Consider the following 26,867-nt stretch of genomic DNA (forward strand, 5'->3'; position numbering starts at 1 on the left):
ATAGAGCGTCATGTGTGCTACCACAAAGGTGAACTAGGACGCTGTATCTGGACTTTCTCATTAATGTATGGCATTTCTTGCTGGAGGCTGTGCCATTCCAGCTACAAATACAAATGTGGTTCATGGATGATGGTATTCGCAGCTCGTGGTCTAGTGGCTAGCGTTGCTGCCTCTGAATCACGGGGTCCTGGGTTCGATTCCCAGCCGGGTTGGGGATTTTCTCTGCCCTGGGACTGGGTGTCTGTATATTCCTCATCATTTCATCATCATCATCATCATCATCATCATTTATGACAGAGGGTACATTGGACTGTGAAAAAATTTGACTGTGTAACAATTGGGACTTTGTATGGGCGTTGATGACCGCCCAGTTGGGCGCCCCACAAACCAAACGTCATCATGCATGATGGTGCAGCAGAACGCTGCCGTCACAACGTGCGCGAACATCTGACGAGGACATTTGAGGACCGCTGCGGTGGTCGGGGTGGCCCCACACCTTGGTCTGCTAGTTCCCCAGACCTCAGCCCCTAGACATTAGGTTATTGGGACACTTGAAGGAATTGGTCTACGCCACGCCAATCAGCGATGATGCACACACTGCAGGGTCGCATCTTCAGTGCTTGCCACCAGGTACAACAACAATCGGGTATACTTCATTCCTTACGCCGGAGGGTAGAGGGGTGCATTGTCATGAATGGACGCCACCTTAAACATCTCCGTAATCGCGTATTTATAGCAGGAGGTATGTATTTCCGTACCCATCTTTATTGGGTTTTTTTCCAGAAAGTATGCGTTTCCGGATCCATATTCACTAGACTTATTTTTCTTGTTTCGATGAGTACTTCCACTTCTCAAAGTAGTCTACACTTTTTTTGAAGATCCTGTATATCCATACACACCAGCATTATCTGTTCAATTATATGCCATGGTAGGAATTAATGGTATTTCCTCCAGTGTTTAACGAAACTGTCAAATTTCAAGCAAACTCATAGCATATTGTTGAAGTTAGTTCGTAGTTTCTTGCTCATCCCTTGCACTCGCGCCGCGCGAGTAAAATGTCACGTTAATGTTCGAACCAGCTCGATACTGTATGGAAAGCTGCGGCGCACCGGAAAATCTGGAGTCCGTTCGAACAAGAGTATGTTTTCCACAGCCGTAGCTTTAGATTTGATTTCAAGTAGAGCATGATCAAGTGATGTTTCTGTCTGGCAGCAGGCGCCGTCTTACTTTTTGACTGTAAGATCCAATACAACGTTTTACCGTCCTCAGTGTCTTAGGTCCTGTAAAATGGGGACATAAGTCGGCTGGGGCAGCCTGCAGCTGAAGCGGTGCCCGCGGACACGCGTTGGCCTGGAGCGGCAGCGCCAGCCTCTGCGGCCGGAGCGGAGTTTTGTGGCGCGTGAGAGCTGTGTGTGGCAGCGGGCGATCGGTCAGGTAACGGGCGGCGGCAGCGCGCGCTGGCGTACTGTTAGGCGGGGCCGTCCCGCCGGCTCGTCCCACTGCCCCGGAGCCTCTGCGCTATCTGCGATTACGCGCAGCGCTTTTTCTGCTGAGCGGAAGCACGGCGCATGCGCATTCCGCAGCAGCCGAAATAGGGTTCCGTTCGCCGGTACCTCTGTTCGTTTCGGTTTCAGACGCGGCGGCGCTAATTTCGTTCACTATCCTACGGACGATATTCGTTCTCGTCCGTAGGCAGAACAAAATTTCGAAATTTGTGGTAAGTTCCCATGGGATCAAACTGCTGAGGTCATCGGTCCCTAGGCTTACACACTTCTACCCCGCGCGGCCTAAACAAAACAGTTTATAATGGGAACCCACTGGTGGTGCAGTCGGAAACCACTTCTTATAGTGCTGCAGGATGGGATCTGTCATGATGGGACAAACCTAAGGACACCACACACGTCCAAGCCCGAGGCAGGATTCGAACCTGCGACGTAGCACCAGCGCGGTTCCGGACTGAAGCGCTTAGAACCGCTCGGACACAGCGGCCGGCTTAAAACTACAACCTGAAACTTTTTTAAATAGCTGTATATTCATTCCATGAACCGGTTTTCGAACCTTTCCAGGCTCATCTTCTGCGGTTTACACAGCTATTTCAAACTCAATGCTAGGTGCTGGCTTGCGACACTATGGGCGGCTTTCGTCGTTAAGATCCATCTGTCTGTTCCCATTCTAACAGCTAGCTGGTACACCACTTTTACAGTATATACACTGTGAGAACGAAACATTGACAGCATACAGCATGTGATATACCACTGTAACAAGTAGCATTTGTGTAGCATATGATGCTTGCTGGCCTGCTCACTTTGTCCAGTCTCACGCTGTCTGGAACTGAAGAACCAAGGAAACTGGTACACCTGCCTAATATCGTGTAGGAGCCCTGCGAGCACGCAGAAGTGCCGCAACACGACGTCGCATGGACTCGACTAATGTCTGAAGTAGTGCTGGAGCGAACTGACTCCATGATTCCTACAGGGCTGTTCATAAATCCGTAAGAGTAAGACGAGGGTAGATCTCCTCTGAACAGCACATTTCAAAGTATCCCAGATATGCTCAGTAATCTACTCTGATTTTCACGATAAACTGCCTGCCAGAGGGTTCAGTGAACCACCTTCAAGCTGTCTCTCCATCGTTCGACTCTCGAACAGCGCGCGGAAAAAACGAGCACTTAAATTTTTCTGTGCAAGCCCTGATTTCTCTTATTTTATCGTGATGATCATTTCTCCCTATGTAGATGCGTGGCGATAGAATGTTTTCGAAAACCGAGGACAAAACTGGTGATTGAAATTTCGTGAGAAGATCCCGTCGCAACGAAAAACGCCTTTGTTTTAATGGTAGTCACTCCAATTCACGTATCATGTCTGTGACACAATCTCTCCTATTCCGCGTTAATAAAAAACGAGCTGCCCTTCTTTGTACTTTTTCGATGTCATCCGTCAGTCCCACCTGCTGCGTATCTCACACCACACCGCACAGCAATACTCCAGAATAGAGCGGGCAAGCGTCGTGTAAGCAGTCGCTTTAGTAGACCTCTTGCACCTTCTAAATGTTCTGTCAATGAATCGCAGTCTTTGGTTTGGTCTACCCACAATATTATCTATGTGATCGTTCCAATTTAGGTTATTTGTAATTGTAATCCCTAAATATTTAGCTGAATTTACAGCCTTTAGGCTTGTTTGACTCATCACGCAATCGAAAATGTTCATGTCTGAGGAGTTTGGTGGCCAGCGGAAGTGTTTAAACTCAGAAAAGTATTCCTGGAGTCAATCTGTAACAATTCTGGACGAGTGGGATGTCGCATTGTCCTTCTGTAACTGCCCAAGTCTGTAGGAATGCACGGTGGACGTGAATGGGTGCAGAGTTCAGATAGGATGCTTGCGTACCTGTCAATTGTCAGAAACGTATCTAGACCTGTCAGGGTTCCCCCATCACTCCAACTGCAAATGGCCCACACCATTACAGATCCTCTACTAGCTTAAACAGTCCCCTGCTGGCATCCAGGGTCCGTGGATTCATGAAGTTGTCTCCATACCCGTACACGTCCATCCGCTAGATACAATCTGAAACGAGACTCGTCCGACCAGGCAACATGTTTCCAGTCCTCAACAGTCAAAAATCGGTGTTAACGGGCCCAGGCGAGGCGTAAAGCTTTGTGTCGTGCAGTCATCAAGCTTTCACGTGTAGGTCTTCGGCTTCGAAAGGCCATATCGATGATGTTTCGTTGAATGGTTCGCACGCTGACACTCGTTGATGGCCCAGCGTTGAAATCTGCATCAAACTGCCTATGGGTTCCACTTCTGTCACGTTGAACGATTCCTTTCAGTCGTTGTTGGTCCCGTTTCTGACAGCGTTTTTGGCAGCGATGTCGGAGATTTGATGTTTTACCGGATTCCTGATATTCACGGTACACTCGTGAAATGGTCGTACGGGAAAATACGCACTTCATCATCACCTCCGCGATGTGTTGCATCGCTCGTGCGCCGACTATAACACCACGTTCACTTAAATCTTGATAACCTGCCATTGTACCAGCAGTAACCACCGATCTAACAACTGCGCCAGACACTTGTCTTATATAGGCGTTGGCGACCGCAGCGCCGTATTCTGCCTGTTTACATATCTCTGTATTTGAATACGCATACCTGTACGAGTTTCTTTGGCGCTTCAGCGTACATTGCACGCTGATGCTTGTGTTTCAAGTTTACGTCGCCGTACCACTACCGGCGCCTAATGTCATATCACGACATTAACACTACTATCTACTCAAATCCTGTAGCGCAAAGTCCGAACGTCTTTCCTATAAAGTTGGGTCCCTTGCGGACGATAACCGCAATGTACGTAAGTGAAAAAACGTTTAGAAAATTTCGAAATTATATCTCGGTAAGTCCTCTCATTATGAAACATTGGATGAATTTAGTCCCGGTAATTTACGCGCATTTTTAAGCAAATGCAAGTTTTTCACGCATTTCAATGTTTATGATGTGATGTCTCTTGAATTGCGTGTCCTACAATGATACAATGTTGCGAGGGCATTCAGTGATGTACGTGGATACTGTGTGTTTCGCTTGTTGCGAATAAAGTTGTAGCAGAGCTATATACACTGAAGCGCCAAAGAAACTGGTATAGAATGCGTATTCAAATACAGAGACATTTATACAGGCAGAATACGGCGCTGCGGTCGCCAACGCCTATATAAGACAAATGTCTGGTGCAGTTGTTAGATCGGCGGTTACTGCTGGTACAATGGCAGGTTATCAAGAGTTAAATGAGTTTGAACGTGATGCTATAGTCAGCACACGAGCGATGGAACTCACCATCTCCGAAGTAGCGATTAAGTGGGGATTTTCCCGTACGACCATTTCACCAGTGTACCTTGAATGTCAGGAATCCGGTAAAACATCAAATCTCCGACATCGCTAAGGCCGGAAAAAGATACTGCAAGAACGGGACCAACGGCGACTGAAGAGAATCATTCAACGTGACAGAAGCGCAACTCTTCCGTGAATTGCTTCAGATTTCAATGCTGGGCCATCAACAAATGTCAGGGGGCGAAACATTCAACGAAACATCATCGATATGGGCTTTCGGAGCCGAAGGTCCACTCGTATACCCTTGGTAACTGCACGACACAAAGCTTTACGCCTCGTCTGGGCCCTTCAACGCCAACATTGGACTGTTGATCACTGGAAACATGTTGCCTGGTCTAACGAGTCTCTTTTCAAATTGTATCGAGCGCATGGACGTATACGGGTATGGAGACAACCTCACGAATCCATGGACCCTGCATCCCAGCAGGGGACTGCTCAAGCTGGTTGAAGCTCTGTAATGGTAAAGGGCTGTGCACTCTGAGTGTTGGACGGATTTATGGACAGCCCTGAAGAATTCATGGTGCCAGTTTCCTCCAGCACTACTTAAGACATTGGTCGAGTCCCTGCCACACCGTGTTGCGGCGCTTCTGCGTACTTGCGGGGGCCCTACGCGATATTAGGCAAGGGCAACAGTGTCTCTGGCTCTTCAGTGTAGATCGGGAACAGCAGATACTTATAACACATCCTTCTGTTGTAGTCGCTGACTGTCCGTTAGTTACTACGAACTGTTACCTTTTAGACAGGAAATCACAAATCCAGCCCCACAACTGATGCGCTACTCCATAGGCACGCAATTTCATTGGAAATCGCTTGTGAGGAACGGTGCTGAAAGCCTTCTGGAAACCTAAAAATATGGAATGAATTAGAGGTCCCCTGCCGACATCACTCTTTACTTCAAGTGAATAAAGAACCAGCTGTGTTTCACAAGATCGATATTTTATGAATCCTTATTGGCTATTTGTCAATAAGTCGTTTTCTTCGAGGTAATTCATAATGCTAGAACACAGTATGCATTCCAAAAAGCTGCTAAAAATCCGACATCAGTGTTGTGGGATTACAATTAAACAGATTACTCCTGTTTCCTTTGTTGAGTATTAGTGTGACTAGCACTCCGTCTTCAGGCCACAAGTGACCCATCGCGACCATCCGACCGCCGTGTCATCCGGATAGGAGAGGCATGTGGTCAGCACACCGCTCTCCCGGTCGTTACGATGGTTTTCTTTGACCGGAGCCGCTACTACTCGGTCGAGTAGCTCTTCATTTAGCATCACGAGGCTGAGTGCACCCCGAAAAATGGCAACAGCGCATGGCGGCTGGATGGTCACCCATCCAAGTGCCGACCACGCCCGTCAGTGCTTAACTTCGGTGATCTCACGGGAACCGGTGTATCCACTGCGGCAAGGCCGTTGCCAGTATTAGTGTAACCTCTCCATTCATTCAGTTTTCTAACACGGATCTTTCGTCGAGCGAGAGGTTGTGTATTACTGCTAAATATGAAACTACTATATGAGCATGCTGTGAAAGGAAACTAAATGCGGGGAAGGTACTGATTGTGTCTTGCCACTGGTGTATTTTACATATGAGCAGAATATCTTAGGGTATTCTTTCATATTTCGAGACAGAGTTTCGTTGTGGAAACTATGAAAAGCATCTCGCATATACGTCAGCACTATGTCTCGAGGTTCAGTGAAAACATCGTCAATCGTGGGGGGTTTTCTTTTCCTGAAATTTGGTATGTAATTTCGTTCCATCAACAACAGCTTTTTGACCCATTTTGTGAACCGTAGGGGGTCAGTACCATGTCTTATTAGTTTACCAGGGATGTATATCTGATAATAGCCGTCGCAACCATTTAGTTGCCGGCCGGTTTGGCCGAGCGGTTCTAGGCGCTTCAGTCTGAAACCGCGTGACCGCTACGGTCGCAGGTTCGAATCCTGCCTCGGGCATGGATGTGTGTGCTGTCCTTAAGTTAGTTAGGTTTACTTAGTTCTAAGTTCTAGGCGACTGATGACCTCAGAAGTTAAGTCGCATAGTGCTCAGAGCCATTTGAACCATTTTTGAACCATTTCGTTGAATTTGAGGCCCTTGTGGTCTACGCTCACATAGGAATGAGTGGAGACTCTCTCTTAGAAAGGCGTCTAGTGAATTGTTACCCATGTAGACTGCAGAGTGTATAGTGAATTGTTACCCATGTAAACTGCAGAGTGTAGAGTTGAGGGGGCGCGTGCCAGACGCCGGCCGGCTTGCCGCGGAGCGTTCAGACGCGGGCAGGCTGTGACACGCGCTGTCTGCCCGTAAATAATTCATAAGCGGCGGCTGCACGGTGGCAGCCGGGGTTCACACAGGCGCCGCGCCGCGCCACGCCCCTCACACACGCGGCCCAACCCAGCCGCCTGCCTCCCACACTCAGCGCTCACGAGCCCGTGGCCAGAGCTCCGCCAGGATGAGGTTATTCGTAGTGCATTTAGATGTACACCATACGGTGCGTGGCGGAGGGTACCCTATACCACTACTAGTCATTACCTTTCCTGTTCCACCGGCAAAAAGAGCGAGGGAAAAACGATTGTCTTTATGTCTCCGTATTAGTTCCAATTTTTAGTATCTTATCTTCATGGCCCTTACGCAAAATGTATGTCATCACAGTAAAATCGTACTGCAGTCAGCTTAAAGTGCTGGTTCTCTTTCTCAGCAGTGTCCCTCGAAAATAACTTCACCCTCCCTCGAGGGATTCCTGTTTGAGTTCCGGAAGCATTTCTGTAACAACTGCATTTTTATTCGAACCTGTAAGTAACAAATATAGCTGCCCGCCTCGGAATTACTTCACTGTCCCCCTTTATCCCACCTGCTGTTGATTCCAGGCATTCGAGCAGTATTCAAGAATAGGTCTCACTAGCGTCCTACACTGAAGAGCCAAAGAAACTGTTATACCTGCCTAATATCGTGTAGGATTCGACTAATGTCTGAAGTAGTGCTGGAGGGAACTGACACCATGAATCCAGCAGGGATGCCCATAAATCCGTAAGAGTACGACGGGGTGGAGATCTCTTCTGAACAGCTGGTTGCAAGGCATCCCACATATGCTCAATAACGTTCATGTCTGGGCAGTTTGTTTACCAGCGGAAGTGTTTAAACCCAGAAGTGTTCCTGGAGCCACTCTGTAGCAACTCTGAACGAGTGGGGTGTCGAATTGCCCTGCTGGAATTGCCCAAGTCCGTCAGAATGCACAGTGGACTCGGATGGATGCAGGTGATCAGACAGGATGCTTACTTAGCTGTGGCCGAGCGCTTCTAGGCGCTACAGTCTGGAAACGCGCGACCGCTACGGTAGCAGGTTCGTATCCTGCCTCGGGCATAGATGTGTGTGATGTCCTTAGGTTAGTTAGGTTTAAGTAGTTCTAAGTTCTAGGGGACTGATGACCTCAGAAGTTAAGTCCCATAGTGCTCAGGGCCATTTCAACCATTTGAACCTTACTTAGCTGTCACCGATCAGAATCGTATCTACACGTATCATGGGTCTCACATCACTTCAAGTGCACTCGCCCCACTCCATTACAAAGCCTCCATCAGCTTGAACAGTCCCCTGCTAACATGCATGGTCCATGGATTCATGAGGTTGTCTCCATACCCGTACACGTCCATCCGCTCGATACACTTTGAAACGAGACTCGTCGGACCAGGCAACACGTTTCCAGTCATCAACAGTCCAAAGTAGGTGTTAACGGGCCAAGGTGACGCGTAAAGCTTTGTGTCGCGCAGTCATTAAGCTTACACGAGTGGGCCTTCGGCTTCGAAAGCCTATATCGATGAAGTCTTCTGTAATTGCCAGTCGGAATGCACAGTGGACATGAATGGATGCAGGTGATCAGACAGGATGCAAGTACGTGTCGCCTGTCACAGTCGTATCTAGACGTATCAGGGTCCAATAACACTCAGACTGCACACGCCCCACACCATTACAGAGTCTCCGCCGGCCTGAACAGTGCCCTTCTGTCATGCAGGGTCCATGGATTCGTGAGTTTGTCTCCATACCCGTATACGTCCATTCTCTCGATACAATTTGAAACGAGACTCGTCCGACCAGACAAGATGTTTACAGTCATCAACAAATGGCTCTGAGCAGTATGGGACTTGACTTCTGAGGTCATCAGTCCGTTAGAAATTAGAACTACTGAATCCTAACTAACCTAAGGACATCACACACATCCATGACCGAGGCAGGATTCGAACCTGCGACCGCAGCGGTCGCGCGGTTCCAAACTGTAGTGCCTAGAACCATTCGGCCAACCCGGCCGGCCACAGTGATCAACAGTCCAATATTGGTGTTGATGGGCCCAGGCGAGGCGTAAAGCTTTGTACCGTGCAGTTATCAAGGGTACACGAGTTGGCCTTCGACTCCGAAAGCCTATATCGATGGTGTTTCGTTGAATGGTTCGCCCGCTGTCCCTTGCTGATGGCCCAGCAATGAAATCTGCAGCAATTCGCGGAAGAGCTGCGCTTCTGTCACGTTGAACAATTCTCTTCAGTCGTCGTTGGTCCCGTCCTTGCAGGATCTTTTTCCGGCCGCAGCGATGTCGGAGATTTGATGTTTTACCGGATTCCTGATATTCACGGTACACTCGTGAAATGGACCTACGGGGAAATCGCTACTTCATCGCTACCTCGGAGATGCTGTGTCCCATCACTCGTGCGCTGACTATAACACTACGTTCAAACTCACTTAAATCTTGATAACCTGTCACCGTAGCAGCAGTAACCGATCTAACAACTGCGCCAGACACTTATTGAGTGATATAGGCGTTCCCGACCGCAGTGTCGTATTTTACCTGTTTTCATATCCCTGTATTTTCAGGAAACCTAAAAGTATGGAATCTGCAATAATAAGTTCTTTCCAGGAAAAATAGCCCCCGACGATACGAGTTTCTTTGGCGCTTCAGTGTATATTGGCTGAAGTAGAATCGTTATGCAGTGAGGTTCAAATGCCGTTTCTCTGAGTTTTCTCAGCAGTGTCCCTCGAAAATAACTTCGCCTTCCCTCGAGGGATTTCTGTTTGAGTTCCCGAAGTATCCCCGAGTATATCCAATAATAATTAATTTCTATTACTTAAGAAGTCTTCGAGCCGCTCACATATCTGGAAATATGTTCCATATGATCGTAACTTCGTCAACAGTCTGCAGCGTGGCGAAGTGTCAACTGCTTTCAGGAAACCTAAAAATATGGAATCTGCAATAATAAGTTCTTTCCAGGAAAAATAGCCCCCGCCGATGCGAGTATCCCCGAGTATATCCAATGATAATTAATTTTTCTTTAAATATTACAGAATAATGTCAGTATTACGAATTTTATTTATCTGTATTTACATACCATCAGTGACATCGCCACTGAACCTCTCGTAAAACAAGGAGACGACCGGACAGAAGTAGTCGTGTATGCTGGCGATCTCTTCCTTGTGACAGGCAAACCACAAACAGTTGGTGTGCTACGAACAGACTTGACACTGCAGCAAATAGAAAACCCTGTAGTATGTTGAAACGGAATTTGTAAGGGAAACCTACTCTTGAACAACATGGAAATAACATAAAAAAGAAATGTGGTTACAAGGAAATGTGGTTACAAGGTGCATGGACATATACCTGGACCAGAAATTAAGCTTTAACCAGCACATTAAAACAGCTACTGAAGTGGCATGCAAGTTACTGCATAAACTTTCCAAGATCAACGCAGTTAAATTCACATTACCCACCACTACTTTCCTATGTTACTCTGCAAAACTGGGTCACAGTCTATGACATCTCGCATTTACAGTTACTCAGAGACTGGTCAGAGATTATGATATGAAAGGCTAGCCAAAAATAAATTCCACAGAGCAGTGAAAGTCGTCGGAATCAAGTAGCTACAGACAATCCAGGGTGCAATCCGAATCGAAAAAGTAACACAGGCCACACGTGGGATGGCTACGGCTGCGGCGGTACACTCCTGGCAAGCAAGCTGCGGCCGTGCTATGAAGCCCGAGAATCTCTGATCTTTCCTCCATGTCGATGCTCGGGCTGGTCAAGGAATCCGAATCACTGGTACTACAAGGGGCTATCCAGAAAGTTTCCTTTCCAAGGATCAGTCCAGAATCAGCAAGCCAGTCAACGAAAATCGCCGTGAGCCTTGAGGCAATCGTCCCACCGACGCACCACGTTGACGATACCCGTTTGGTAAAACACCGTGTCCTGTCGTCGACTCACCTCGGAAGATGTTCTCCGTAGTTGAGAACGAAACGTCAGGAAGAAGAAGTTCTACAGATCGACCACGGCAACTTAGCCCGGAAGTTTTTACTGATGAAGACGCCGGCCGTGAAAGCCTACATGGGATGAGAGACGTGATAATCACCTGGAGAGAGATCAGGGCTATAAAGCTGGTGCTCGAGAATCTCTCATTTGTCCGTAATGGATGAGGCAGGCTTCCGAGGTCGACCGGCGTCTTGTGTCGAACCGCGACCAGCATGGAACTTTAGAATTATATATTAATACCTTCAGCTGCTGACAGGCGTTGTTATATACCAACGGGGACAGGTGAAAATGTGTGCCCCAACCGGGACTCGAATCCGGGATCTTCTGCTTACATGGCAGACGCTCTATCCATCTGAGCCACCGAGGGCACAGAGGATAGTGCTACTGCAGGGACTACCTCGCGTACGCCTCCTGCGTGACCCACATTCTCACCTTATACGTCCACACACTTATGAAACGTCCCCTTTGAACAATTATACAGGACTGTGCTTAACCTGACACACAATATTTTTAGCGCAACGCAATCTGACTTTCAAAATTTCCTACTAAAGAATGGCCCTGACAAACATTAAACTATACCTTTCACAAATCACTTACCTCACAAAAATCTTCGCTGCTCAAGCTACTGCAATACAGCGAGCGCCACTACTGCCAGCTAAATAAAGGATTCAAACTACTGAAGGCACTAACTACTGATAGGGATAGTTAGCAAATGAAAGATATTAATAGAGAACAAACAATGTATTTACCTTGATATCATCATATATAAATATATCAGTTCATGAAAAATTACAAAACTCCGCCATCTCTCTCCCCACATCCACCACTGCTGGCGGCTCACCTCCAACTGCGCAACGCTACGCGCTGTTCACATCCAGCTGCCGCTGCCCAACACTACAATGGCAGACAACAATGCAAACTAGCGACAGACTGCACACAGCACAGCCAGTGATTTTCATATTGAGCGCTACGTAACGTTGCCAATAAGAAAACATAAACAGCCTACTTACACACTACATTCGTAGTGTCCCTACCCAACACACTCATTACTCGTGGAAGACATTCTTACCACGTCCCGTAAGAGTTTGGGTAGTACGTACGCATCCGCAGAGAAGAAAAAAATGTTTCAAATGGCTCTGAGCACTATGGGACTTAACATCTGAGGTCATCAGTCCCGTAGAACTTCGAACCTAACTAACCGAAGGACATCACACGCATCCATCCCCGATGCAGGATTCGAACTTGCGACCGTAGCGCCTAGAACCGCTCGGCCACTCCGGCCGACGCGCACAGAAAAGGAAGGTCATGGTCACTATTGCCAGAACTATATACTTATATGGAAATGGTCTGTGTTCTTTCGGACATGTCCGAAAGAACAGACACCATATCCATATAAGCATATAGCATGAAACTTGGCGCACCATTCCGCAACGGTGGTTTTCGACAGACATTCTGCCCCATACACATACTTTATTCTCTGATGGACGTATACCGGAGTTTGTAATTCGCCATCCAAGGGAAGAATAAGAGCATACTGCTGCTGTTCGGAAGCATGTGCTAATAACGTCGCCATAGTTCACTTTTCCGCATTTACTGCACTCACGTCGGAAAGTCACGAGTGCCACACTAATACCCCGCCTAGATGTTACTGCTTATATACCCGCAAAGGCATCGCCAACACGTTGCATTATACTGCAACAATACCCTCAAACGGAAAGTTTTTGATTGCGACTTGTACAATTAGAACTTGCCTGTCCACTGCCATCGAGTCAGTGTTCTGCTGTCAGCTTGTGGGTACATCGACTCTGCACAACAGCTAACGCCTAGGTTGGAAGGCGTGTGTAGAGGGGTGTACTTCTGCAACTATGAGGGGCTTTCGGCACCACGTCAGTGGAGGCACTGTACATGGTGCGTTCAGTGGAGGTACCGTGCATGGTGCATAGACATAACTATCGAGTATTACGTGCAGAATATTGGCTGAAGACAGGCATCCCAGGCATAATGAGGAACACCAGGACGGAAGAAGTACAAACCTTAAAAGAATGGTTCCAATGCCTCTGAGCACTATGGGACTTAACATCTGACGTCATCAGTCCCCTAGACGTAGAACTACTTAAACCTAACTAACCTAGGACATCACATACATCCATGCCCGAGGCAGGGTTCGAACCTTCGGACTGAAGCCCCTAGAACCGCTCGGTCACCGCGGCCGGCTACAAACCTTAAGAGAGTTCATACGCAACATATGCTAATTCCCATAAATACACATATGTCAGAAGATCGAAGAATCTAAAGTAACAAAATTGTAAATAGGATCATAATTAAATGTGACTTGTGACAGTCACCGGAGTGTCACGAAAAAATGTGTATATTATACTGTATACTAGATTTCTGCTCTAAATGTTTACCGTGTGTCTCGAGTGTCGTGTAATTCATAAACAGCACACAAACCATGAATTTTAAAAAGTGATAAGTTTTCCAGAATGAGATTTTTACTCTGCAGCGGAGTGTGCGCCAATCAGAAACTTCCTGGCACAATAAAACTGTGTGCCGCACCGAGACTCGAACTCGGGACCTACTCCTTTCGCGGGCAAGTGCCCACCCAACATTTTGCTGATCTCATTTTGTTCGTTATTTTTCGTTCTGTTGGTTCAGGGCGGACGTCCCATGTCGCTTGCTCAAGTCCATCCTTGAGCCATTAACTTAGTTTTTATTTTATTTTTTTATATATACACTCCTGGAAATTGAAATAAGAACACCGTGAATTCATTGTCCCAGGAAGGGGAAACTTTATTGACACATTCCTGGGGTCAGATACATCACATGATCACACTGACAGAACCACAGGCACATAGACACAGGCAACAGAGCATGCACAATGTCGGCACTAGTACAGTGTATATCCACCTTTCGCAGCAATGCAGGCTGCTATTCTCCCATGGAGACGATCGTAGGGATGCTGGATGTAGTCCTGTGGAACGGCTTGCCATGCCATTTCCACCTGGCGCCTCAGTTGGACCAGCGTTCGTGCTGGACGTGCAGACCGCGTGAGACGACGCTTCATCCAGTCCCAAACATGCTCAATGGGGGACAGATCCGGAGATCTTGCTGGCCAGGGTAGTTGACTTACACCTTCTAGAGCACGTTGGGTGGCACGGGATACATGCGGACGTGCATTGTCCTGTTGGAACTGCAAGTTCCCTTGCCGGTCTAGGAATGGTAGAACGATGGGCTCGATGACGGTTTGGATGTACCGTGCACTATTCAGTGTCCCCTCGACGATCACCAGTGGTGTACGGCCAGTGTAGGAGATCGCTCCCCACACCATGATGCCGGGTGTTGGCCCTGTGTGCCTCGGTCGTATGCAGTCCTGATTGTGGCGCTCACCTGCACGGCGCCAAACACGCATACGACCATCATTGGCACCAAGGCAGAAGCGACTCTCATCGCTGAAGACGACACGTCTCCATTCGTCCCTCCATTCACGCCTGTCGCGACACCACTGGAGGCGGGCTGCACGATGTTGGGGCGTGAGCCTAACGGTGTGCGGGACCGTAGCCCAGCTTCATGGAGACGGTTGCGAATGGTCTTCGCCGATACCCCAGGAGCAACAGTGACCCTAATTTGCTGGGAAGTGGCGGTGCGGTCCCCTACGGCACTGCGTAGGATCCTACGGTCTTGGCGTGCATCCGTGCGCCGCTGCGGTCCGGTCCCAGGTCGACGGGCACGTGCACCTTCCGCCGACCACTGGCGACAACATCGATGTACTGTGGAGACCTCACGCCCCACGTGTTGAGCAATTCGGCGGTACGTCCACCCGGCCTCCCGCATGCCCACTATACGCCCTCGCTCAAAGTCCGTCAACTGCACATACGGTTCACGTCCACGCTGTCGCGGCATGCTACCAGTGTTAAAGACTGCGATGGAGCTCCGTATGCCACGGCAAACTGGCTGACACTGACGGCGGCGGTGCACAAATGCTGCGCAGCTAGCGCCATTCGACGGCCAACACCGCGGTTCCTGGTGTGTACGCTGTGCCGTGCGTGTGATCATTGCTTGTACAGCCCTCTCGCAGTGTCCGGAGGAAGTATGGTGGGTCTGACACACCGGTGTCAATGTGTTCTTTTTTCCATTTCCAGGAGTGTATATATATTTTTTAATTACAGATAGGAGGGAACCATCTGATCGAAAACTCTGAGCCACCGTGCTGGCAGCCAACTGAGCTACCCAAGCACGACTCACAACCCGTCCTCACAGCTTTACTCCGGCTGTACTTCGTCTCCTACCTTCCAAACTTTACAGAAGCTCTCCTGCGAAACTTCCAGTGCTAGCACCAAATTCAGATGGTTCAAATGGCTCTGAGCACTATGGGACTCAACTGCTGGGGTCATTAGTCCGCTAGAACTTAGAACTAGTTAAACCTAACTAACCTAAGGACATCACAAACATCCATGCCCGAGGCAGGATTCGAACCTGCGACCGTAGTGGTCTCGCGGTTCCAGACTGCAGCGCCTTTAACCGCACGGCCACTTCGGCCGGCAGTGCTAGCACCCCTGGAAGAAAGCATATTGCGGAGACATGGCTTTGCCACAGTCTGGGGGATGTTTCCAGAATGAGATTTTCACTCTGCAGCGGAGTGTGCGCTGATGTGAAACTTTCTGGCAGATTAAAACTGTGTGTTGGACCGAGACTCGAACTCGGGACCTTTGCCTTTCGCGGGCAAGTGCTCTACCAACTTTTTTTTCATTTTGTTCATTGTTGGTCGTTGTGTTTAATCGTTGCGGACGTCACATGACATCCGTTCAAGTTCGTTTGCTGATCCTTCCACTCAGTTTTTCATCGCAAACGCCAACCAGCGACCAACTGAGCTACCCAAGCACGACTCAAGACCGGTCATCACCGCTTTTCTTCCACCAGAAGGAGTGTTAGTTCTGCAAAGTTCGCAGGAGAGCTTCTGTGGTGTTTGGAAGGTAAGAGACGAGGTACAGGTGGAAGTAAAGCTGTGAGGACGGGTCGTGAGTCGTGCTTGGGTAGCTCAGTTGGTAGAGCACTTGCCCGCAAAAGGCAAAGATTCTGAGTTCGAGCCTCGGTCCGGCACACAGTTTTAATCTGCTAGGAAGTTTCAGTCATAAGGTTACTTACAACGGACTTCAGTAAGCTGGACGGAACATATACACTCATGCTCATAAATTAAGGATGATGCTGATACATGGTGAAACAACGCTCTGGTGGGCGGTTTGCGGGTTTAAATCACCTCGGGGTATGACCATGCGGTGCATTTGACCTGCGGTCGTCGGACGGTAGCGCTGGCAGCAGTCCACATACGCAGTGGTGTGTTGGTGGATGTCAGAGTACGGGGCAGCGAGTAAGTTTGCAGACGTTTCCAGACGTGCTAATGATGACTGTGTGCTGACCCCTGGTCACAGGAAAGCCCATAAAGCGTGGTGTCGAGATCACAGTATATGGTCACTGGAACAGTGGTCCCAGGTTATGTTCACGGACGAGTCCAGGTATAGTCTGAACAGTGATTCTCGCCGGGCTTTCATCTGGCGTGAACCAGGAATCAGATACCAACCCCTTAATGTCCTTGAAAGGGATAATGGATCCCATCTTCCTCCTGTTTGATGATAACGCATTACCCCACCGAGCTGCCATCGTCGAGGAGTACCTTGAAACAGAATGGAGTGGCCTGCCTGTTCTCCAGACCTAAACCCCATCGAGCACGTCTGGGCTGCTCTCGGTCGACGTATCGCTGCACGTCTTCAAACCCCTACGACACTTCAGGGGCTCCGACAGGCACTGGTGCAAGAATGGGAGGCTATACCCCAGCAGCTGCTCGACCACCTGATCCACATTATGCCAACCCGTTGTGCGGCCTGTGTACGTATGCATGATGATCATATCACATATTGATGTCGGGGTACATGCTCAGGAAACAGTGGCGTTTTGTAGCACATGTGTTTCGGGAAGTTTTTCTCAACTTATCACCAATACCGTGGACTTACAGATCTGTGTCGTGTGTGTTCTCTATGTGCCTATACTATTAGCGGCAGTTTTGTGTAGTGCCACGTTATGTGGCACCACATTCTGCAAGTATCCTTAATTTATGAGCTTGAGTGCAGTTAGCTCATACGCATATATGTTACATTGAAACGTATAGAAGAATAAAATGACCTGACAAAAAAAAAAAGTCACACCCGCAGATATCATTGCAAAGACCATTTAACTCCGTGTAATTCCGCCCCCCCCCCTCCCGGACTTGATAACCGCCTGGTTTTGGTTAGTAAGTGAGTGCACATGGTTGTTCTGGTACGCCGCATGCAGATTAAGCCAATCGCTGAGGATTTGATCGCTCTGTTCCACCAGATTGCAAGGCTGCTGATGTCGGTGTTTTACCCGGTGTTCCAACATGCCCCACACACTTTCTATGACGTTCAAGTGAGGACATTTTGCTGGCGACTCGATTTGTTATAGGGTAGAGCAGTCTTCGGAAAACCAGTCACATATTCTTAACGTCCGATGAATTTTGCTGTTTTCGTCTGATGTGCCTTTGTGAACAATGGCCTCTTGTGAGGTGACCGACTCCAAATGTTCGTTGCACGAAGTTCCTGTTGCAACGTTCTCTCGCTAACAGGCTGGGATTGACCTTCTTTCCCTGTACGCAGTAATTCCTGTCGGGTTTGGCTGCGATTTTGAAATACAAGACGTGAAACGCGTCTCCGGCCACCGTCGACCACAGCTTTGAAGTCGTGTTCCGCGGCCACGTGTGTTTCACCACTGTTTATAGATACGCTGAGCAGTCTGCTGCGAAACACCAACAAATCCAGGCAACTTCACAGACCGTTTGGCCATGGGCAGGGGGAAACACGATTGCCCCTTTTTGCCACTCTGTCACAGCGATACATTTACCCACGTTTACCCACAATGTCCGTTTGAAACGTGATGTCTCACTGACCGCTGCTGCCTTGTACTCCCGTAGGGCGACTCGCGCGCAGTTCAGCACATGATTCGACCGTTGCGCCGTCTGTAAAGGGTTAACGACTCATCTGCGCGTGCGCACTGGAGTAACTAATATTTTGTCCGGTGAGATTATTTGTTTTGGATAAATTTCAATATTTGCAAAGGTGAGTATATGTTGACTGAAGACAGCTTGCAACTTACTGGAATACTCTACAAATAATTTTATAACCGTTGCTGTACTACGTAAGAAGCACAATAACTATTTGAAGAAGGAAAGAACTTAAAGGAGACAACTAGCTGTATCCATCTGAAATACTCGGTAAATCAATTATATTAGAATGAATATAAGGGTACAAAAAAAAAATGGTTCAAATGACTCTGAGCACTATGGGACTTAACATCTGAGGTCATCAGTCCCCTAGAACTTAAAACTACTTAAAACTAACAAACCTAAGGACATCACACACATCCATGCCGGAGGCAGGATTCGAACCTGCGACCGTAGCGGTCGCGCGGTTCCAGACTGTAGCGCCTAGAACCGCTCGGCCACAGGGGCCGGCTTCTCTTACGTCAAGTTGAAAAAGAGAGAGTGGGAGAGTGTGATACATACATGTGTATGATAAACCGCTTCTCTCAAAAACATTTCTCTTCATCATACCTGCTCTGTGTTACCACAGATAACGTGTCACTGATCTCATTTGTACTAAGACTGCAGTACACGTGAGGTGCCTATTTGCTTCCACCGCCCTTAGTGGAATGCGTAAGTTCTAATCAATGTTCACCAACTTGCAGTCTTCTACAGTTGTCCCCTGCGCAGAAAATAGCGCGTAGGTCGTAAATCCGCTTTCTGGAGGCTGAAAGTAGCTCTTAGCGAGGAACTGTTATTTCAGAAATAATGAAATTTCCAATCAGTTTGGTTATACGGCATGTCACTCCCTTTTTATTAGCAGAAGACGAGAAATTGCACAGTTACATTCCACTTTAGAGTCACAAATAATTTCTATTATTCAACAAATTAATGAACTGCGTATTTCCGTAATTACAGCCCTCACGTTTACAAACTAGATATTGCAAATTAAGTGTTAACTGATACCGCGGCAGACAACAAATCTGTCCTCCGATACTGTCGAACCAGCTATAGTCTTACAGACGTGCAACTTCGCCCGCCATCCAATTTAGGTGCGATCCGTAGGTCTCCGAAATGCTTCTCTACCATTCGTTTAGGAGTTGTTTATTATTCTGCGGGTTATTGTTGTGGAATAATGGAATGACAGCGCTCTATTGAGAAAGGCTTTAATCTGAAATGCAAGTAAATATGCTGTTTAGTTTCTCTAATGTTAATAACAGAAAACTGTCAATTTGGCGCGGAGCTACCGAACGCACCAGCCAATCGCGGAGAAGGACCACAATTTAGGCGGTCTGTCTCACGATACCCGTACCTAAGAAACTATCTGTCATCGGTACCTCACACCACATTACGTCATCTTTGCCCCTGCTGCCCTCTCAACTGTTCTAAGAAGAGCTTCTTGTATCTGAATATTACACTCTCACTGGCCGCACTATACGTGACAAAAACGCAAGATTCCAGGTCGGAGTCACGATTTGTCACACAGCTTAAATTCTCCAGGTAGTTTCAAATATAAACACAATAACGTGTTTACACATCAATTTATAAAACTCAGTCACGAGTGTATATATATAAATTCCGAAGGTCTTCAGCTAATATTAACAGTAATATTGTGTGCTATACGGTTAAGACAAATGAATATCCAACAAGAATCTGGATATGATTCGTGTCAAAAAGAAGAGTTATCATAAGTTCTGATAAAACAGAGAAGTTGGTTTCACTCTTGTAAGAAACTTTAAGTCACTCTACATTGCCTCAGAACAGGGACGAACTTGATTGTTGTTAAAACACTACAGCTTCGGATGTTCCTTAGGAGACCATACTTGGACCACATCTTATTTGTAATAAACATCAGTGATGTATCTATAACTTTACCAGAGAGCACTAAAGCTTCGCCACTGATACAGACGTGTTACAGATCAGGGTCAGGACTGAATAATATAGCTCATAGTCAAGTGAAAGAGAACAGATCCAGACTCAGATCAAAACTGCCATATAATGAAATGCATTCACTTTCCCAAATACAACACTGGCTTTTTCGATTCTTCCAATAGCTGTCCTCGATAGTGCCGTGGTCGCTCCTTTGTTATTTTGTACGTGAGAGTATTGAGGGTCTCCTGGTATTCTCGTACTGCCTAACATGTTACTTGGCACATCAGCAGCTTGCATTTAGATTCATTGATCCCTTCCTAGAGACAGACTTTGGAAAGAACCCGAGCGACGGAACAGCGCTTAGGAATGCGGTGTGGGAGGAGAACGGTTGTCATCTGAAGCCACATGGACACCACAGCCCGCTGAGCGCTAGCTGCGTTATTCAACGAGAAGAGTATGAACAGGAGTGGCTATGTTTTGGGATACCTCAGAGTTCCAGGCACAACATCGAAGTTGAGCAACGGTGGGCGTGGTCAGTAGGTGAATGGGAAACCGACTGGGTACACAACCACGTGCTGCTGGCTGCTGGAGGAGGGATGACGGCAGGAAGTTGCCGATCAGTAGCTTTTGCACCAATGTCCAGGATTAAATTTCAAATCTCTCCACAGTGTTCCATCATGTGAGGGCGTGCGGCACTATTGATGGTGATCCGTGCGTCTGATGGGGATCTTAAGCTCGGCTGCCTCTTTGGTGCTACTCGAAAGGAGCGTTACGAGTAGTGCGTTTGTGCCTACGAAAGCAGAGCTGCCCAGCGGAATTAACTTCGCTGAACGTTATACGGCAAAAATCGTGGTTGCCTTACTTCTAGACTAAGAGATGACGAGCAACCCACTCTGCAACACAGCTCAAAGAACTTAGGATTGAGTCTACAGTCATCTTTTCGTTGTCGAAAAAACACCAAAAATAATTAATGTAGAGTAATGAAATTTCGGGAATACATTAGTCTAAGTAACGTATGCAAGTAATTAACATTGCAAGATCACAGCTTAACGTAAGTACGACAGAAGCCACTGAAAATGTGAAATTCTACAGATCTGGTGATCGCGCAGGCCAAGGCAACATGTGTACACTCTGTAGAGCACGCTGCCCTACCGTCATCCTGTTGTAAGACACCCCCTGGAATGCTATTCATGAATGGTAGCGCAACAGGTCGAATTAGCAGATTGACGTAGAAATTTGCAATCAGCATGCTTGGGGTAACCACGAGAGTACCCCTACTCTCACACGAAATCGCACACCATGCCACAACTCCAGGTGGAGGTCCAGCGTATCGAGGCCGCTGGCAGATTAGCTGCTTGCCATAACCTGGTCTCCTTGTAACAAACACATGGCCATCACTCCAGTTTTCGTCAGAAAACACAACAGACCCCCATCCAGCCCTACAATGAGCTCTCGCTTGACACTCACGAATGGCGGTGGTTTGGGGTCAGCGGAATGCACGTTACAAGGCATCTGGCTCGGAGCTGTCTGAAATAATCAATTTCTAACCTTTGCGTCACTGTCGTGCCAACTGCTGCTCGAATTTCTGCTGCAGATGAAATATGATGCGCCGGAGACGTGCTCCGAACACGGCAGGCTTTCCACAGTAGCCTGGTCTATCTTGCGACCGTACATTCCCGTAACCACGGCTGCCAGCAATCGTGTACAGAGGCTATATCCTTCCCAAGTCTTTCTGCACTATCCTGGAAGTAATATCCAGTTACTCGTAGCCCTGTTACACGACGTCTTTCAAACAGCGAGAGGTGTCGGTAATGACGTCATTGTGCCCGTAAAGGCACTCTTGACTAACATAACTATCATTCAATCTCAAAGGTAACTAACACTCACGGCCGTTACAACGTGTATTTAGAGCAAACCTGATTTGCATACTCATAGTGGAGCTACCAGGGCCACTCTTATGCGACTGACGCGAACTATGGATAGACTTCGTCTTTCACATATAGAAAGATGCACGCCAACTTTAGTTTAAGCCTCACAACTCCTTTTTGGTGATACGATTTTTTCCCGTTAGTGTATACTGGATATGGCCTTGCCGCTGTGGTAACACCAGTTTCCGTCAGAGCACCGAATTGCTGTCGGGCTTGACGAGCACCTGGATGGGTCGCCGGGGTGCACCCAGCCCTTGTGATGCCATTTCAGGATCTGCTTGGCTAAGAAGTAGCGGTACCGGTCCCGAAAACTGAAAACGGGCGGGAGAGCTGTGTGCTGACCACATGCCACTCCGTATCCGCATCCAGGTACGCCTAAGGGGGTGGGGATGACATGTGGCCGGTCGGTAATATTGGGCCTTCGAGGCCTGTTAGGACGGTATTAGTTTGTTTATTGATAGATACTGCACCGAAGTGTGTACGTGTCCAAAACTAGAAACTGCTGGATCCCCTTGCAAAAGTATAGACGGTAATTTACGTGCTATTAGCTACTACAAGTTTGCTTCTAATGAACAGCAGTGTGTTGAGAGTTGGCAATACTCTCTTGGCATTTAAAGGTTGGCTACAGCGCGCATACACAAGCTCTGGAATCTAAGATATTGTTGTCGCGCCTCGCAGTGCACGGATTAACTAGTGGCAGTTTGCAAGCCAGTGTAGGAGCCCGCCTGCTGTGGTGCGCACGTGTGTTGGCGAGGGGTCGTCGCCGAGCTGCCGTACTGCTGTGTCCGCCAGCAGCGACACAGGATTTGGTAGTGAGTTGATATATTTTATAATTTGCAGCGCGCTTATTAATTTAAAGAAAAGTGTTTGTGTATGTGCGTAGCAGCAGACGGTAATTTTGATAATGAAAGGAGTTGAATTCCTAATGGAAACCATTGTTAGATTAAGTATTGATTTTTGTCATTGATTTCTTTTGTAATTGTCTGGAGATTGTTTCAATAAGTATTTAATTGAGAAGTATTTCAGTCTGTCTCAACAGTTTGATTAATTTGTAATATTGCTTTAATGCCACTGGAGGCAGATTTACATACGAAGTGATTGTTCAAAGAGCTTCTAGCATTTTGTTAATTGAATGAGAAAGAATCGCTTTCAGAATATAGTTTTTTTTAAAAAAAAAAGGAATTAGATTTGACCAAACCCTTTCTCTTGAGTTATATGTAGTTGTAGTAAGCAGCAGCAGCCGCAGCAACAGCAGGAGCCGCCATACAGAACATGCATTGCACTCAGCATGAATAATAGGTTTTTTAATGTTTTTGTTAAATAATGGAATGCAGCAGATCAAGCAGTTGGAGCAGAAAGACCAAGTAAGTTATTTGTTGCGCACAGGACCAATTTAAAAAAAAATATAGAGTTTAGGCGATCTCTGTAATAGTAAAGTTAACAAGAGAACAAGCACGAGATATTCAGTAGAAAACACGAGATAAGAAGAAAGAGCTCGCGACTTTCAGTGTGTCCCGAGTGTGCCCACTTAGTGTAGTTTCCCTAACCGCAATCTTCACAAGGGCCGAATAATTTCGTGCTTGGTCTCTCCATTACTTACAACCGTTTCCACGTGGATCGTTTCGGCCGTCGCAGTGCTGCTCTTCCTCCAGTACCGGCAGACAACCGTGAGCGGTAGGCGTGCCCTGATCACGGGGCTTTAACGAGCCAGAAATGCGGGCCGTTACGTGTCACGGCGCTTACAGTTCAGTGCGCATGCGCAGGGCGGGTCGCGTGATTTAAAGCGATCTACCGCGTCTGTACCCCGACATTAACACTCCTATCTCGCCGCTTATCTAGGAAGACCAGCCAGCCTTCTGCTTTACGGCGACGGCCACCGAGTAGGTGAAGGGCGTAAACAGAAAATTAAGATTTCCCGCTCACAGCCCGTGTTTAAAATGTCCACAACAAAACAACATATTTCAACTCCCAGCTGCACTGTAAATTTCTCAGTTACACACATTCGTTGTGTAGGAACCCTCCGCAGACAACTTTCTTTATCTCTTTGTATTTGTCTCCCACTTCCTGATATTTCTAGGAGATCTAAGGCTGGTGTAATTACGTAACAGTTGATATGTGAACAAAAGGTAAACCATTTTAAAAGGCTTACTCTGTACAGTTATTACCCTGTGAACTCTCGCCTACACTCCATTTTCCGGAAAGAGCGAGGTGGCGCAGTGGTTAGCACGCTGGACTCGCATTCGGGAGGACGACGGTTCGACCCGCGTCCGGCCATCCAGAGCTAAGTTTTCCGTCTTTTACGTAAATTGCGAATGGCAATTGTCGGGATAACTCCTTTGAAAGGGTACGGCCGTTTTCGTTCCCCATCTTTGACACATTCCGAGCTTGTGCTCCATCTCTAATGATATTCATGACGACGGGACGTTAAACCCAATTTTCCTTCCTTTTTTACCCCCATTTTCTGTTTCTCTTTATTCCTCCCCCACATCCCCCTCCTCTGGAACTGTCTCCTTCACTCCTAGCACTGTTCTGTCACTGTCAATTATGTTCCAGTGGAACTGCGTACCTCTCTTCCTCTCTACACTTCCATCGTCTCCTCAACTCTTTCTATAAAGCGGTCACTGTCTGCTATCTTCCAGTATCAATTACTTCTCCAGGACAGAAGAAAACACTTATATTTTCGCATCCAGAAACTTTTGGGGAAATTTTTACTGAGGAAGGTAGAATAAGGCAGCTGGTATCCCCATTCCCTTTTCAGTGAGAGTCTTCTAAATAACAGGAACGTATTCGCATTTTTCCAACAGGAGTGTTTTTCCGCTGGGTCCTTCCTTTTCCCTGCTGCAGCACACAACAACTACCACCGTCATACAAGTATATTAGCAAAAGATCTGGCAGAGAACCCGAGAAAATTCTGGTCCTCTGTAAAAGTCGCTAAGCGGGTCTACGGATTCCATCCAGTCACTCGTTGACCAGTCTGGCGTGGCAGTAGAAGAAGCAAAACCAAAGCTGAAGTTTTAAATGTCACATATAAGAAATCGTTCACGCAGGAGATTCGTACAAATATATGCATTGCTAATCAAAAAACATTTCAGTTCAAACATGAATCCGCATTTATATTTTTTTATACAACTGGAACACCTGCCCCTGTCTTTCTGCGAGTGACAAATACACAGCTATCGAGACAATTACATTCTGTGGCTGTCGCACTGAACCAGTGGGAATCCTGTCTGAAGACCTGGAACCCGTAGAGAGTAGCAACCATTTCCGACATCGCCGAGCACGCCACATCAAGCTGCGGCCGATCACAAACTTCAGAACAATGGACCTTCGCTTTGCTCCACAACGTTTGTTTCCGAAGCAGAATGTCAAAGTGACTTGTAATAAGCGATTCAGTACATTCAGTTCATCATCTAGCGGTTCAAATCCCCGTAGAGCGTATTAGAAATTCGTGACAAGGAAAACTCCCCCCCCCCCCTCACATTTAGTGTTAATATGGCCTAGTGGGTAGCCCGTCAAAAACTGAACACAGATCAAGCATGAAAACAGGAGGGCGTACTGAACTGTTAAAAAAAAAAAAAAAAACAGTGATCGGTTGAAGGACAACAAGTGCAATATAGAACATCTGGGCACACCAGTGGTGTTGTGGTTAAGTGATCACGGTGTTTGACTGCCACGCTGGCGAGCTGTGTTCGAACCCCACTCGTGCTTTTTTTTTTTTTTCTTTTTTTTTTTTTTTTTTTTTTTTTTTTTTTTTTTTTTTTTTTGTTCACCATATTCAAATTTGTGTCTCTGTCATAATGAAACGTCCGTTTGTAGCAGCGAGGAGTAAGGAAGCAGCTTTCGAATGGGAACCACAAACATTTAATGACAAGGCGACAGTTTAACCAAATCCTCCACCGTAAAAGCTGTCTGGTATGTCATACACGGCATTAGCGACAGTACGTGCGTCATATGATAGGAATCTCTCACCGATGCACCTAATTTGTACGCCTGGTAAGTGAGTGTGATGTGCCTCCTTGCCCGATTTAGGTGTTCGTCTGAATGTGAATGTGATCACTCTCAAGGAAATGATGAAAACATACTAGTTTTTCACATAAGCTGCAACAAATGAGCGTAAGAGTTTCACACTCACACAGTTTCTGTTGTGCAAAAAAAAAAAAATAAAATAAAATAAAATAAAATAAAATAAAGTAAAATAAAATAAAAATAAAGGGCAGGAGAAAGATATGAACACGGTAACCGCTTAACCAAGAAACTGTTGCTGTTTTCGGCTGCTGTATAATGCACTTGTCTTTCGACACTTCACTATTTCTATTTTGCTCTTTTTTTCACAGTTCAGTACACCTTCTTCCTGTTTTCATGCTTGATCCGTGTTCAGTTTTTGACGAGCTCTCTTCTCTCTTACCACTAAATCTGAGGGGGGGGGGGGCGTGAAGGAGAGGGGGGGGGGGCATGTGGAATTTCCCTGTGAATTCCTGATATATTAGTGTTCTGGTTTTATGCTCGACTGTGCTTCTAACCATTGTATTTTACTTATTTATGCGTTTATTTCACCTGACAAGATTAAGGTCTTAGGAACCATCCTACATCTAGCCAGACTTTCTCATTGTGCTAACATTACGAATTGTATAGTAACAAATGAATATGTGGCATTTAAGAAATGTCAGTCATATTAAAATTTAATAATTTCCTCATTACAGTCTTGTAACTTATGATTATTGACATATAACAGAAACCTACTCCAACAATGCCGAAGGAATCAATGCAGAGATAAGCGAGAATTAATGCGGATGAAATGAAAGGAAGAAACAAATGAAACGGGATGAGAAGGGTGTGGA

The 26,867-nt window shown here is 46.9% G+C and overlaps 1 protein-coding gene, 1 non-coding gene and 1 pseudogene across 2 annotated transcripts in view; all 3 read right to left on the reverse strand.

Annotated features, from left to right (window-relative positions):
• Positions 1-26,867, reverse strand: part of LOC126457894 (calpain-9-like) — a 1,049,120-nt gene that overhangs the window by 113,675 nt on the left and 908,578 nt on the right. The gene's annotated exons all lie outside the window — the stretch shown is intronic.
• Positions 6,163-6,279, reverse strand: LOC126458903 (5S ribosomal RNA; annotated as a pseudogene).
• On the reverse strand, positions 11,436-11,510 carry Trnat-ugu (transfer RNA threonine (anticodon UGU)). The gene has a single exon. It is a non-coding gene; the product is annotated as a tRNA-Thr (tRNA).

Source organism: Schistocerca serialis, chromosome 2 (assembly GCF_023864345.2).
Source record: "Schistocerca serialis cubense isolate TAMUIC-IGC-003099 chromosome 2, iqSchSeri2.2, whole genome shotgun sequence".
Lineage (NCBI taxonomy): Eukaryota > Metazoa > Arthropoda > Insecta > Orthoptera > Acrididae > Schistocerca > Schistocerca serialis.